At 37.9% G+C, this 12788-nt stretch overlaps 1 protein-coding gene across 10 annotated transcripts in view; it reads left to right on the top strand.

Moving 5' to 3' along the window:
• The window catches only part of Chrm3 (cholinergic receptor muscarinic 3), a 576562-nt gene that overhangs the window by 154478 nt on the left and 409296 nt on the right, over positions 1-12788 (top strand). For 5 of the 10 annotated variants that reach the window (XM_004662194.2, XM_045153521.1, XM_045153519.1 and 2 more), the window contains exon 2: positions 1293-1405. The exons of 1 other annotated variant lie outside the window; for it this stretch is intronic. The gene's annotated coding sequence lies outside the window, so the exon portion shown is untranslated. The remainder of the gene's footprint in view (positions 1-1292; positions 1406-12788) is intronic. 4 more of the 10 variants (XM_045153528.1, XM_045153522.1, XM_045153520.1 and 1 more) reach the window with 1 other exon arrangement.

Genomic DNA, 12788 nt, shown 5'->3' with positions numbered 1-12788 from the left:
TTAAATGTTTCTCTGTTTTGTAGAAAATTTCTAATTGAACTAATCTAAATGACTAACATATAATTTTTGAATGAATGCACTTGAACTTCATTCAAATGATTGTCCAAATAATCTATTCTACTATTTCTTCTTGGAAGTGTTTTGCAACAGGAAGATAAATAACACTGACAAACAAATTACAAGATTATTAAAAGTATGAAATGGAAGAAAAGCATCTCATGCCAACGCCAACTTTCATAGGCACCATTCATTGATTAACTCACCATATATTTATTGATGCCAGGTACTTTATTCTGAAGTGAGAATTCATTTTATATATTTGAATTTATTTTGCATGTGTGAAGTGGCACATGTGCTGCATGCCCATGTGTGTGCAGATGAACATGCCTCTTGAGCATATGTGCAGAGGCCAGAGGAGAATGACAGGTGTCTTTCATTGCTCACCTGCTGTTTCCTTGATAGAGAATCACTTGCTGTTCCTGGAGCTTGCCATTTTTGCTAGCCCTAGTGAGTCTCCAATCTCTGCTGTCTTCTCTATATGTGGAATTGAATGTAGGCTGTCTCAGGCCCTCTCAGGTTCTCATGTTTATACAGAAAGCATACGTACCCAGTGATCCATCTTTCCAGTCCCTTTTTTATCCATATTGAAAATGAGGACTAGAATATTATCTGGTATTTTAGAGAACCATAGGATAGAAGAGAAACCATGAAATGCATATTTACTTAATATGTTTGACATCTGTCACTCATGTTGGACATACGGAGCACAAGTAAGCTATGAAGAAGAGCGCATGCATGTCCCCATGGTGGGTGTGGCAGCATACTCTGAAAGAGATCCCTGGGCAAACTGCTTTTCTGCTAAAGTTCATGGAATTCGTGACATGAGATGACTAACTATGCTACACTTTTGTTGTTAAGACTAACTGAAATCTCTTCTGAACACATAGTGCAAATGCCCAGAGCACAGACCCCCAAAATCCACACCACAGAAAAATTTGGGTTGATTCATTCTCATTGATAAATTTATGGCATTCCATAAATATTGTATTCATTTGCTACTGCATTTATTTTTTAGTCATACTTAGCATTAACTGAGTAAATATTATACTCTAACCACTATCTTTAACATTGTGGGCAAAGAGGAACTATATAAATGAAGATATTTCTATTGCCTTTTTGTCAAACATCAATAACTATTATTATGCTACAAATTGGAAATATGTTCTTGTGAAAATGGTATGATATTATAGTTGTTGACTGACTTTGTTACCACTTTTTGTGTATCCATTTAGATATGAATGGTAATGGCATATATTTTGGTTCTGAGTTGCTCAGCAGTCTGTGGATTGAATGAACCGTACCCGTCCCCATCATGTGGTATAATGTGAAGGCTCTCCACTAGTAGGTAACTTTAATTCAATTTCACTTATATTATTATATGTTAAAATTTCAACCAGAGTTTACCTTTATGATGAAAATTGCGTGCTCATGTTGCCATGATGAAGTGAGGGTGGTAGTCTGTCAGTATCAACTGTAAAATGAAGGAACATGCTAAAATATATCTATCTATAAGAATGCATCTATGTAATATATATCTATGTATCAGATAGCTATGTGTAAAGATATGCCAACAGGTAGTCTATGTGAATCTATGTAGAATTTAAAAAACAGAATAGACTTTTACTTCTCTTTATCTGTTTTACTTCTCTTTATCTGAATAAAAAGTTCATTAGAAAATATCAATGTCTTAAAGTTGTTCAACATCATATAAATATGGCACTGATGAAGCCAAAAGATTTTTACTACTTTAATATTTTGAGACCATTCAATTTTATTCTAACTTTACCATAAAGGCAATTGTTGTGCTTCTAATTACACATGTATCATGTTCATAATTGATGGATGTTATTTGTGGTATCACAAAAAGGGACTTCTATTCAGAGGATTGCAATTGTAGTTCTAGCTTCATCATTTGTCATCTGATTAGTCTCTTACTCTCCTGACTTCAATTCCTTATCTTAAAAGATGAGAATAATTTCTGCCTCATCTAAAATCATAAGACTACCCTGAAGGTCAAATGAAGGAATAAATGTGAATTTTTTTTAATTTTTATTTATTTATTTATTTGAGAGCGAGAGACACAGAGAGAAAGACAGATAGAGGGAGAGAGAGAATGGGCGTGCCAGGGCTTCCAGCCTCTGCAAACCAACTCCAGAGGCGTGCGCCCCTTGTGCATCTGGCTAACGTGGGACCTGGGGAACCAAGCCTCAAACCAGGGTCCTAAGGCTTCACAGGCAAGCGCTCAACTGCTAAGCCATCTCTCCAGCCCAAATGTGAAATTTTGATTAACTATAAAACCCAAATTTAAGGGCTGACATTGTAGCTCAATCTGTAAAATGTTTTTTTCACCTGCATGAACCCCCAGCCCCAATACCACATAAATCTGGCATAGTGGTACATGCGTATAATCCCAGCGCTCATTAGGTGAAGAGAGGCAGGATGATCCAGAGTTTAAGGTCATTCTCTCTTCCTTGGCTACATGAGCAGTTTAAGGCTAGCCCAGGCAACATGAGACACTATCTAAAAAGAAAAAAAAAAAAGTTTACTCTGTTGCTAACAAAAGTTACATATAAGAAGAGGAATAGAGTTGTGACTATCTTTTTAAGAAAATATTGATTAATGCAATCTAGCATTTTGTATGTTATCCACCTAAGAGATAAATGCTTGAAATCATAATGAATTATAATAATTCAGAAAATTATGTTTAATTGATGTATAAGCAAATACTTTCTTTTGGTCATTTTTCAATGTTATAACAAAATAGATGAGAGAGACCACTTAAAGGAAGAATGTTTTATTTTAGCTCATGTTTTCAGACATGATAATTCTTGGTCACTTTGTTCTATCACTGTAGGCCTATGGTGAGTAAAAGGCCAGTCATGCTTTTGTATCAAGACCTTTCTCAAAAAATTATAAATAAATAAACACAACACAGCAAAAACCCATTGACTGTATTAAGCCTATCAAAGAATGTCAGTCAGGCCAATAGTTTTTATTTATTATGAACTTTGGGCTGTCAATGCATTTCAAATGACATTTTTCTCAGGAAATAAAGCAAACATAAAAAGGTGTGAAATGTTCAACTACTTATCGATCATACACATCACCAAGTGAAGGGAAGGGCTTCAACTTCCATTTTGACAACCACACATTCAGCATCAAATTCTATACTTGTTATGAAGCAACATCAAGCATTTTCCTTTGGGTTTCTACTGGACAGAATTCAGTGGTTGGTTAATAATTGGTGGCATTTTCCATGAGTCATAATTTGTTCCCAAGGGTGGAAGGACCAATAACCAGGTGAAGTAATGGAACCAAGTGTGTGGGTGCCAGCTTTGTGTCCAACTCTGTACTCTGGAGTTTTCCTGCCTGACATGGCTCAATCATACTAGAAATCCACATCCTGTCCCCTTGCATGTTAATTATAAACTATCTGAAATAACATTGGTGTTTGTGTTATCCATCTAGGGATCCATACACATCAGCAGCTAGAGGGTTTTGCTTGTAAATTCCATCTGACCTCCGATTTTGGTCATGATATTTGTTAGCTGTGGCTGTTTTGCACTTTGTTCCTTGCTCTTATTTACTTCTGCACTAACTTCAGCCTTGGTAGAGTTTGAAGTGGGCAGTGGTGATCATGGAGGAAGCTCTTGAGAGCAAAAGCTCTGAGGGTGCAATTCTACCTAAGCATGTCACACAGCAGGCACAATGCAGGACCAGCTGCTACCTTTTGGTCCCTGCATGGGGCACCTGGTGGGCAGATGTCAATGCTCCAGTTTCCCTCACTCTGGCTCACTCTGTACTTGTAGTTGACTCCCTCAGTGTCTCTAGCATTCCCATTTTAATGTATTATATTTGGATTTAGAATCAAATAAAGAGTAAAGTAGGGTCACAGAGGTAAAATACCAGCCCTAGTAAATAGTTTCCTATGCATTCCTACTCATTTTCATTTTTCTTGTCTATATATGTAATGTTCTCCTAAAAATATTGTTTTAAAATATTTGTTTAACTTTATTTATTTGAGAGTGACATGCAGAGAGAGAAAGAGGCACATAGAGAGCGGGAGAGAGAATAGGCACGCCAGGGCCTCCATCCACTGCACACAAACTCTAGATGCATGCACCCCCTTGTGCATCTGGCTAACGTGGGTCCTGGAGAATCAAGCTTTGAACCAGGGTCCTTAGGCTTCACAGGTAAGTGCTTAACCACAAAGCCATCTCTCCAGCCCCTAAAAATATTTTTTACTTCAGAAGTCTGTCTCTAAAAGAGACTAGGTCAAATCTCAATCTAATGTTTCTTAAAATAGCAACTTAACAAAAGAAGGAAGTATTGTTTAAATCTGTCCCATAGAGATGGAGTATAATAGAACCGTGAAGTGTTCAGACCTGAATTCTGATGTAATTTACATACAGAAAATAGATAAAATCTTTATTTCCATAGGATTTTAATAATAAGCACCAATGGTGAGGGCATAGCTTTAAGAATAGCATCATGAGATGGGGAAGAGAAGTACACCTAGGAAGAGTTTATTCCTAGCAGACAGAAGATAAGTCTCTTGATGCAAGAACATGCTGAGAAGCTGAGGCTGTCACTCTGTAGGTAGTGTTTGTCCAGCATACTCAAGGCCCCAAGTTCAAGCTCCAGAACCCTATAAAACTATTGTGGTGTCATATGCCTTCAGTCTCAGCACTCAGGAAACAGAGGAAGGAAGATCAGCAGTTCAAGGTCATCCTGGGCTCCACAGGGAATTGAAAACCAGTTTAAAAGAAACTGCTGACAGTAGAATTGGAAAGGTGTGTGGGATCCTGTCTGCCTTAGATCTGCTTTTCTCTTTTCTGGGCATATCCCGCCTGGAAGCATCTTGGTTTTGGGTGCCTGTCATGCTTATACTTACTTTCCATCTACGAAACTCCTGATCTTGCTTCTAAACTCAAATTATCCTCTTTGTCATCTATGAAAACTTCCTTAGTCTTCTCTTAAAACTAGATCTTCTCTATGTTATTCTCCCTGCATTGTGTACATGCCTCTGTGACTTAATTACTGTGTGATAATTGATTTATGATTCTACCTGTCCCATTATACGGACAGTCTGTAGTCCTAGTCTTATTCATTTGGTTTTCACAGTATCTATAATTCAACATATACTTAATAATTAAATTCATGATTCAGATAAATAACCTGTGACCTTAGAATTGAATTTTTTCCCTTTTTTTTCCATTTAATTTATTAGTTTTCTTTTCAGTAAATACAGGCAGTTTGGTACCATTATTTAGGCTCATCTGTGATCTACAACCTCCCATTGGACCCTCCTTGTTGATGTAAATGGGTCGTGCATTGTGGAGTTAGCCCCCAGTTATTGGTATGATAAATGTCTCTGCAAATCATGACCCAACATGTGACTCTGACATTCTTTCTGCCCCCTCTTCCGCAAAATTTCCCTGAGCCATGTTGGTATGCTTCAGTGCGGAGGTGTTGGGGGCCTCTGAGGCTCTAGCTCTCTGATTCCATGGGAGTTGATTTTTCTCTGCGATGGTCTCCTTCCCCTTTGTGCTGGTATCCGGTTCACAGGAAAACATCACCCTTGCTTATTTCGCCAATTGTCCTTAGTTTCAGTTGGGCCCCTTTGAGGTATGATGGGGCAGCTCTCTCCTTAGGATCTGCATCTATCTGGAAAAGAGTAAGTTAGCTCTATTCGCTGATGACATGATTGTATGTGTAAGAAATCCGAGAGACTCCATCCCAAAACTCCTGAAGGTGATTAACTCCTATAGCAAAGTAGCAGGATACAAAATCAATGCACAAAAATCGGTAGCATTTCTGTATGCAAATGACAAAGACACAGAAAAAGAAATAAAGGACATAGTCCCATTTTCAATAGCAACAAAATAAAATAAAATACCTTGGAATAATGTTAACCAAGGAAGTAAAAGATCTATACAACGAAAATATAAAAATTCTCAAAAAAGAAATTGAGGAGGACTTGAAAAGATGGAAAGACCTCCCATGCTCCTGGATAGGCAGAATTAACATTGTGAAGATGACAATCCTACCAAAGGCAATATATAGATTTAATGCAATTCCAATTAAAATCCCTACACTGTTCTTCACAGAGATAGAAAAAATGATCTCAAGTGTCATATGGAAAGGCAGAAGGCCTCACATATCCAAACATATCCTCAGCAAAAGAAATACCTCTGGTGGCATCACCATACCTGATATAAAGCTATATTACAAAGCCATAGTAATAAAAACAGTATGGTACTGGCATAAAAACAGGAGTATAGACCAATAGAATAGACTTGAGGACCCGGATTTTGGGTCAAGCAACTATAGCTACTTGATATTCGACAAAGGCCCAAACAATATAGACTGGAAAAAAGATAGCATCTTCAACAAATGGTGCTGGACAAACTGGATAACCACGTGCAGGAAACTAAAACTTGATCCACACATTTCACCATGCACTACACTCAAATCCAAATGGATCAAAGACCTCAACATAAGACCAGAAACTCAAAAACTACTGGAAGAAAATTTAGGAAGTACTTTCCATGATATAGGAATTGAAAAAGACTTCCTGAACAAAACCCCAGTGGCTCACTATCTTAAACAGTCACTCAACCATTGGGATCACATGAAGCTGAAGAGTTTCTTTATAGACAAGCATATAATAAGCAAAGCCAATAGAATACCCACAGTATGGGAGAAAATATTTGCAGGTTATCCAACTGATAGAGGCCTTATCTCTAGAATTTACAAAGGACTCAAAAGTCTAAACAATAAGAAGACAAATACCCCACTCACAAAATGGGGCAGAGTTGAACAGGCAATTCACAGAGGAAGAGATACAAATGGCAAACACACACTTAGAATTGAATTTGCTTTGGTTCAAAGATTTCTATGAAATGTCTTTTGATACAGTATCATCTATTAATATAAATCTTTGAAAAAAGAAAAAAAGTGCTCACTTTTAACCTGCCCAAATTTTGATGCCACATTAAGCACTTTCAGCGAGAAATTACAAGAGAGTTGTAAATGTATAACCAAGCTGGGTATAATTACATACACCTGTAATTCCAGTGCTTGAGAGGTAGAGGCAGGAGGAGCAGATATTCAGGGCAATTCTTGGCTATATAGTAAGTTTGAAGCTAGCCTGCACTATTTTAGATTCTGTCTCAAAACACTTAAAAAAAATCTCTGCTAACTTATGAGTTTGTCATTAGGCATGCTATTTTCAGAAACAGCAACAACGATAAGGAAATTTCTAAGCTTGTGTTAGCTGTGAATAGAGTGATTTCCTCTGTGTGAGTTTGTAAGAAAACAAGAAAGAAAATAGTTCCTCAGGTTTCTTTTATTATAATAATTATTGCATTTAATTGATTTGCCTAATAGTCCAGACCTGAAATTATCATAAAACATGTTTAAAATTTACACATGAAATCATATATTTAGGTGTATATAAATATATATGCTAGATATAAAGTATGTATATGCTTTATACAAATACTTAAAATATATATTTCATATGCCCAAGGAAAACTCCTATTAATATGATTTAGTAAAACAGAAAAATGTGTATATTAATGTCATTAAACATTCTTAGAAGTTTGAGTATTTGTTGAAAAATATAGTGAGAAATAACAACACCAACAAAAGCACTCTTCATCAAAAAATGGATAAATGGGGGCTGGGGAGATGGCTGAGTCAGCAAAATACTTCTCTCACAAATGTGATTTTGGGCCTCACCAAACCCCTGAATGTTTGGTGGGTGTGGCAGTCCTGCAGTCCCAATACTTATGAGGTGAGAAAGATGGATCCCTGGGACAAGCTGTCTAGTTAGACAATCCAAAACAGTGAGGTCTGGGTTCGTGTGAGAGACATAGCTTCATAAATAAGGTGAATAGCCTAACCATACACCTAAAAGCACTGGAAAAACAAGAAAACTCCAACCCAAAGAGCTCCAGAAGGAAAGAAATAATTAAAATCAGAGCAGAAATTAATGAATTGGAAACCAAGGAAACAATTAAGGCAATTGACAAAACAAAGAGCTGGTTCTTTGAAAAAATAAACAAGATTGGCAAATCTCTGGCCAATTTGATCAAGCAAAAAAAGGAGAGGCTCCAAATTAAACAAAATTCAAAATGAAAAAGGAGACATCACAACAGACATAAGTGAAATTTGGAGAATCATCAGGACTTATTTCGAAAACCTCTACTCTACAAAACTGGAAAATGTGGAAGAGATGGATTAATTCCTGGATGCATACCATCTAACAAAGCTAAACTCAGAGCAGATTAATCACCTTAATTAATCCATCACACTCATGGAGATTGAAAATGTAATAAAAAACCTCCCCAAAAGGAAGAGTCCAGGACCAGATGGATTCTCAGCCGAATTTTAACAAACCCTCATAGAAGAACTCAAACCAATCTTCCTAAAACTGTGCCACACAATTGAAGAACAGGGTAAGCTACCCAACTCCTTCTATGAAGCTAGTATCACCCTAATCCAAAAACCAGGCAGAGATGCCACAAGAAAAGAAAACTACCAGCCTATTTCCCTAATGAACATAGATGCAAAGATCCTGAACAAAATACTCGCAAACCGAATCCAACAACACATCAAAAGCATTATCCACCTTGACCAAGTGGGATTTATCCCAGGAACCCAAGGGTGGTTCACAATATGAAAATCTGTCAGTGTAATACACCACATAAACAAGCTTAAACATCAAAACTACATGATAATTTCAATAGATGCAGAAAAGGCCTTTGACAAGATACAACATCACTTCATGATCAAAACATTGGAGAGAATCGGCATGGTTGGTTCATATCTTAACATAATAAAGGCAATATACAAAGCTCCTAAGGCCCAAATAATACTTAATGGAGTGAGACGGGAGGAATTCCCATTAAGATCAGGAACAAGACCGGAATGGCCTCTCTCACCTCTGCTTTTCAATATATTTCTGGAAGTCCTAGCTCAATCAATAAGACAGGAGAAAGAAATAAAAGGGATAAAATTTGGAAAGGAAGAAGTTAACTCTATTTGCTGATGACATGATTGTATATGTAAGAGACCCCAGAGACTCCATCCCAAAAGTCCTGAAGGTGATTAACTCCTATAGCAAAGTAGCAGGATACAAAATCAATGCACAAAAATCGGTAGCATTTCTGTATGCAAATGACAAAGATACTGAAAAAGAAATAAGGGACATAGTCCCATTTTCAATAACAACAACAACAAAAACTACCTTGGAATAATGTTAACCAAGGAAGTAAAAGATCTATACAATGAAAATATAAAAACTCTCAAAAAAGAAATTGAGAAGGACTTGAGAAGATGGAAAGACCTCCCGTGTTCCTGGATAGGAAGAATTAACATTGTGAAGATGACAATCCTACCAAAGGTAATATATAGATTTAATGCAATTCCAATTAAAATCCCTACACTGTTCTTCACAGAGATAGAAAAAATGATCTCAAGTGTCATATGGAAAGGCAGAAGGCCTCACATATTCAAATGTATCCTAAACAAAAGAAATACCTCTGGAGGCATCACCATACCTGATCTAAAGCTATACTACAAAGCCATAGTGATAAAAACAGCATGGTACTGGCATAAAAACAGCAGTATAGACCAATGGAATAGACTTGAGGACCCGGATTTTGGGTCAAGCAACTATAGCTACTTGATATTCAAAAAGGCCCAAACAATATAGGCTGGAAAAAAGACAGCATCTTCAACAAATGGTGCTGGACAAACTGGATGATCACATGCAGGAAACTTGAAACTGGACCCACATATTTCACCATGCACTACACTCAAATCCAAATGGATCAAAGACCTCAACCTAAGACCAGAAACTCAAATACTACTGGAAGAAAATTTAGGAAGTACTTTCCATGATATAGGAATGGAAAAAGACTTCCTGAACAAAACCCAGGTGGCTCACTATCTTAAACAGTCACTCAACCAATGGGATCATATGAAGCTGAAGAGTTTCTTTACAGACAAACATAATAATCAAAGCCAATAAATTACCCACAGAATGGGAGAAAATATTTGCAGGTTATCCAACTGATAGAGGTCTAATCTCTAGAATCTACAAAGAACTCAAAAATCTAAACAATGAGAAGACAAACACTTCACTCACAAAATGGGGCAAAGAGATGAACAGGCAGTTCACAGAGGAAGAAATAGAAATGGCAAACACACACTTAAGAAAATGGTCATAATCCCTAATCATCAGAAAAATGCAAATTGAAACAACTATGAGATTCCACCTTACCCCAATAAGGATAGCAAACATCAAAAATCAAATGAAAATAAATGCTGGTGAGGATGTGGAGAAGCAGGAACACTTATTCACTGTTGGTGGGAATGTAGTATGGTAGAACAACTTTGGAAGGCAATATGGAGACTCCTGAAAAAGCTGACTACAGAGATAGCAGCAGATCCAGTTATACCCGTACTGGGCATCTACCCTAAAACCTTCAAACCACAGGCCAGAGAGATTTGCTCAACCATGTTTGTAGTGGCTCAATTCGTAATACTAAAAGCTGGAATTAACCCAGATGTCCATCACTAGAAGAATGGATAACTAAGATGTGTTATATCTACACAATGGAATTCTATACAGCAGTAAGAAAAAAATGACACAATGAAATTTGAGGAAAAATGGTTGAACCTGGAACAGATCATTCTCAGTGAACTTACCCAATCACAGAAAGAAAAAAAAAAAAATTGATACATAGTCTCACTCATCTGCAACTCCTAACCTGAATCAACCCAAGATACCTTACATACCCAGAAGCATCTCATGGACTAGACACTAGGATGAATGGGGAAGGAGTGGAGGGCATCGAAGGGGTGGGAAACACTAATCTGGACCCAAACAGCAATGGTACCATAAAATTCTACTTCCTAAAAGGCAGACCAAATGGCTGAACCTTCACTTGACCCTTACAGGAAACACCTGAACCACAAGACACTGGAGAGGGTGGGATCAAGTCTAACCTAGATCTTCTACATCTTCCCTCTCTCCCTCTCCCCCTCCCCCCACTCTCCTCTCTAACTCTTGTATATTAGTTATTTTTTTCCTCATTTTCTTAGTGGGCACTGACCTGTAACCCCCACTACCAGCATGGGGCTATCATCCACAATGAGCTTTTGATCAGAGAAACCTATAAGGTTTCCTAAAAGAATGACAGACTTCTGTCAGAGTACTTGATGACCCACCAAAGGTCAGTGGTTAGACCTTATTGCTGAAGACTCCATACGCAGATGACATGTAAAATGGAATGGCATGGCTGGAAGCCAGGAGAGAGTCAGTCTCCAGACAGTCAGCATATCTAGTCCCAGAAGGTGCTACATGGGCAACTGGGGGAAATGACCAAGCAACTCATGGTCTAACCTACTTAGCAACAAATAACCTGGTGTGATGCCCACACAAGTGCAATAGTGGCACACAGCCATGGTGAGGAATCAACTGCTCTTGATTTGGCTAACTGATCCCCTCAGTGGTACAAGACCCATAGTTGGAACTAGGAAACAAGTCAGAACCATATCCAAACATAAGCCCACTCTCCAATATCAAGCTACTATAAATCATGGGCTACAAGAGGGCCTACACCTATTAAACTCTCTATCAAAAAAGTAAGTGTTATCTCAATTTTCCGGGTGCTAACTTACTCTCCATTGGAGAATCTGCTTCTCTTTTTCAGATAGATTCAGATCCTAAGGAGAGAGCTGCCCCATCATACCTCAAAAGGGGCCCGACTGAAACTAAGGAAAATTGGCGAAACAAGCAAGGGTGCTGTTTTCCTGATGAACCGGATACCAGCACAAAGGGGAAGGAGACCAACACAGAGAAAAATCAACTCCTACCAAATTAGAGAGCCAGAGCCTCAGAGGTCCCCAACACTTCCGCACTGAAGCAGACCACAAATGAACCCAACATGGCTCAGGGAAATTTTGCGGAAGAGGGGGCAGAAAGAATGTCAGAGTCACATGTTGGGTCATGATATGCAGAGACATTTATCGTACCAATAACTGTGGGCTAACTCCACAAGAACAACCCATTTACATCAACAAGGAGGGGCCATTGGAAGGGGTAGGTCATGGATGAGCCTAAACAATGGTACCAAACTGCCTGTATTTGCTGAAAAGAAAACTAATAACTTTTTTTAAATAAATAAATAAGGTGGAGAGCAGAAAGACACTCATAGTCAACCTTTAGCCTCCACATCCATGCACACATGCATCCACCTGCACCCATACACATTACAGCACATACATGCATACCCACCACACCCACAAAACAGACAGCTTAATTTATGTGTATTATTGAATTTTACCCCTAAACAATTGTAACAAGAAAGGCTACTCAGTGCATTAAAATGGTGTTTTAAGGGTCAGTACTCATCCTGTTTACTTAGTGTACATCAGTCACTTACAGTGAGGCCAATCTGGGTTGATGAGGTAGAGTTAGAAGTAGCACAGATCATCTTAAGTGCATGTAGCTGTGCATAAGTAAGTGGAAAGCATTATCCTAACCAAGACATTGCTAAGAGAGAAAAGCATGCTGACAGTGTACATTGGGTTTTAATGCATGAGCTATTTTAGATTGTCATGCATCACACAAAAAATAGTGTTTGAATAATTTATGTATCAAGAATTCATCCAGTTGTGTAAACAGAAATATAATGGAGTATGTAGTATTA

Source organism: Jaculus jaculus, chromosome 6, assembly GCF_020740685.1.
Source record: "Jaculus jaculus isolate mJacJac1 chromosome 6, mJacJac1.mat.Y.cur, whole genome shotgun sequence".
NCBI lineage: Eukaryota > Metazoa > Chordata > Mammalia > Rodentia > Dipodidae > Jaculus > Jaculus jaculus.
This window is presented reverse-complemented; position numbering and strand designations above follow the sequence as displayed.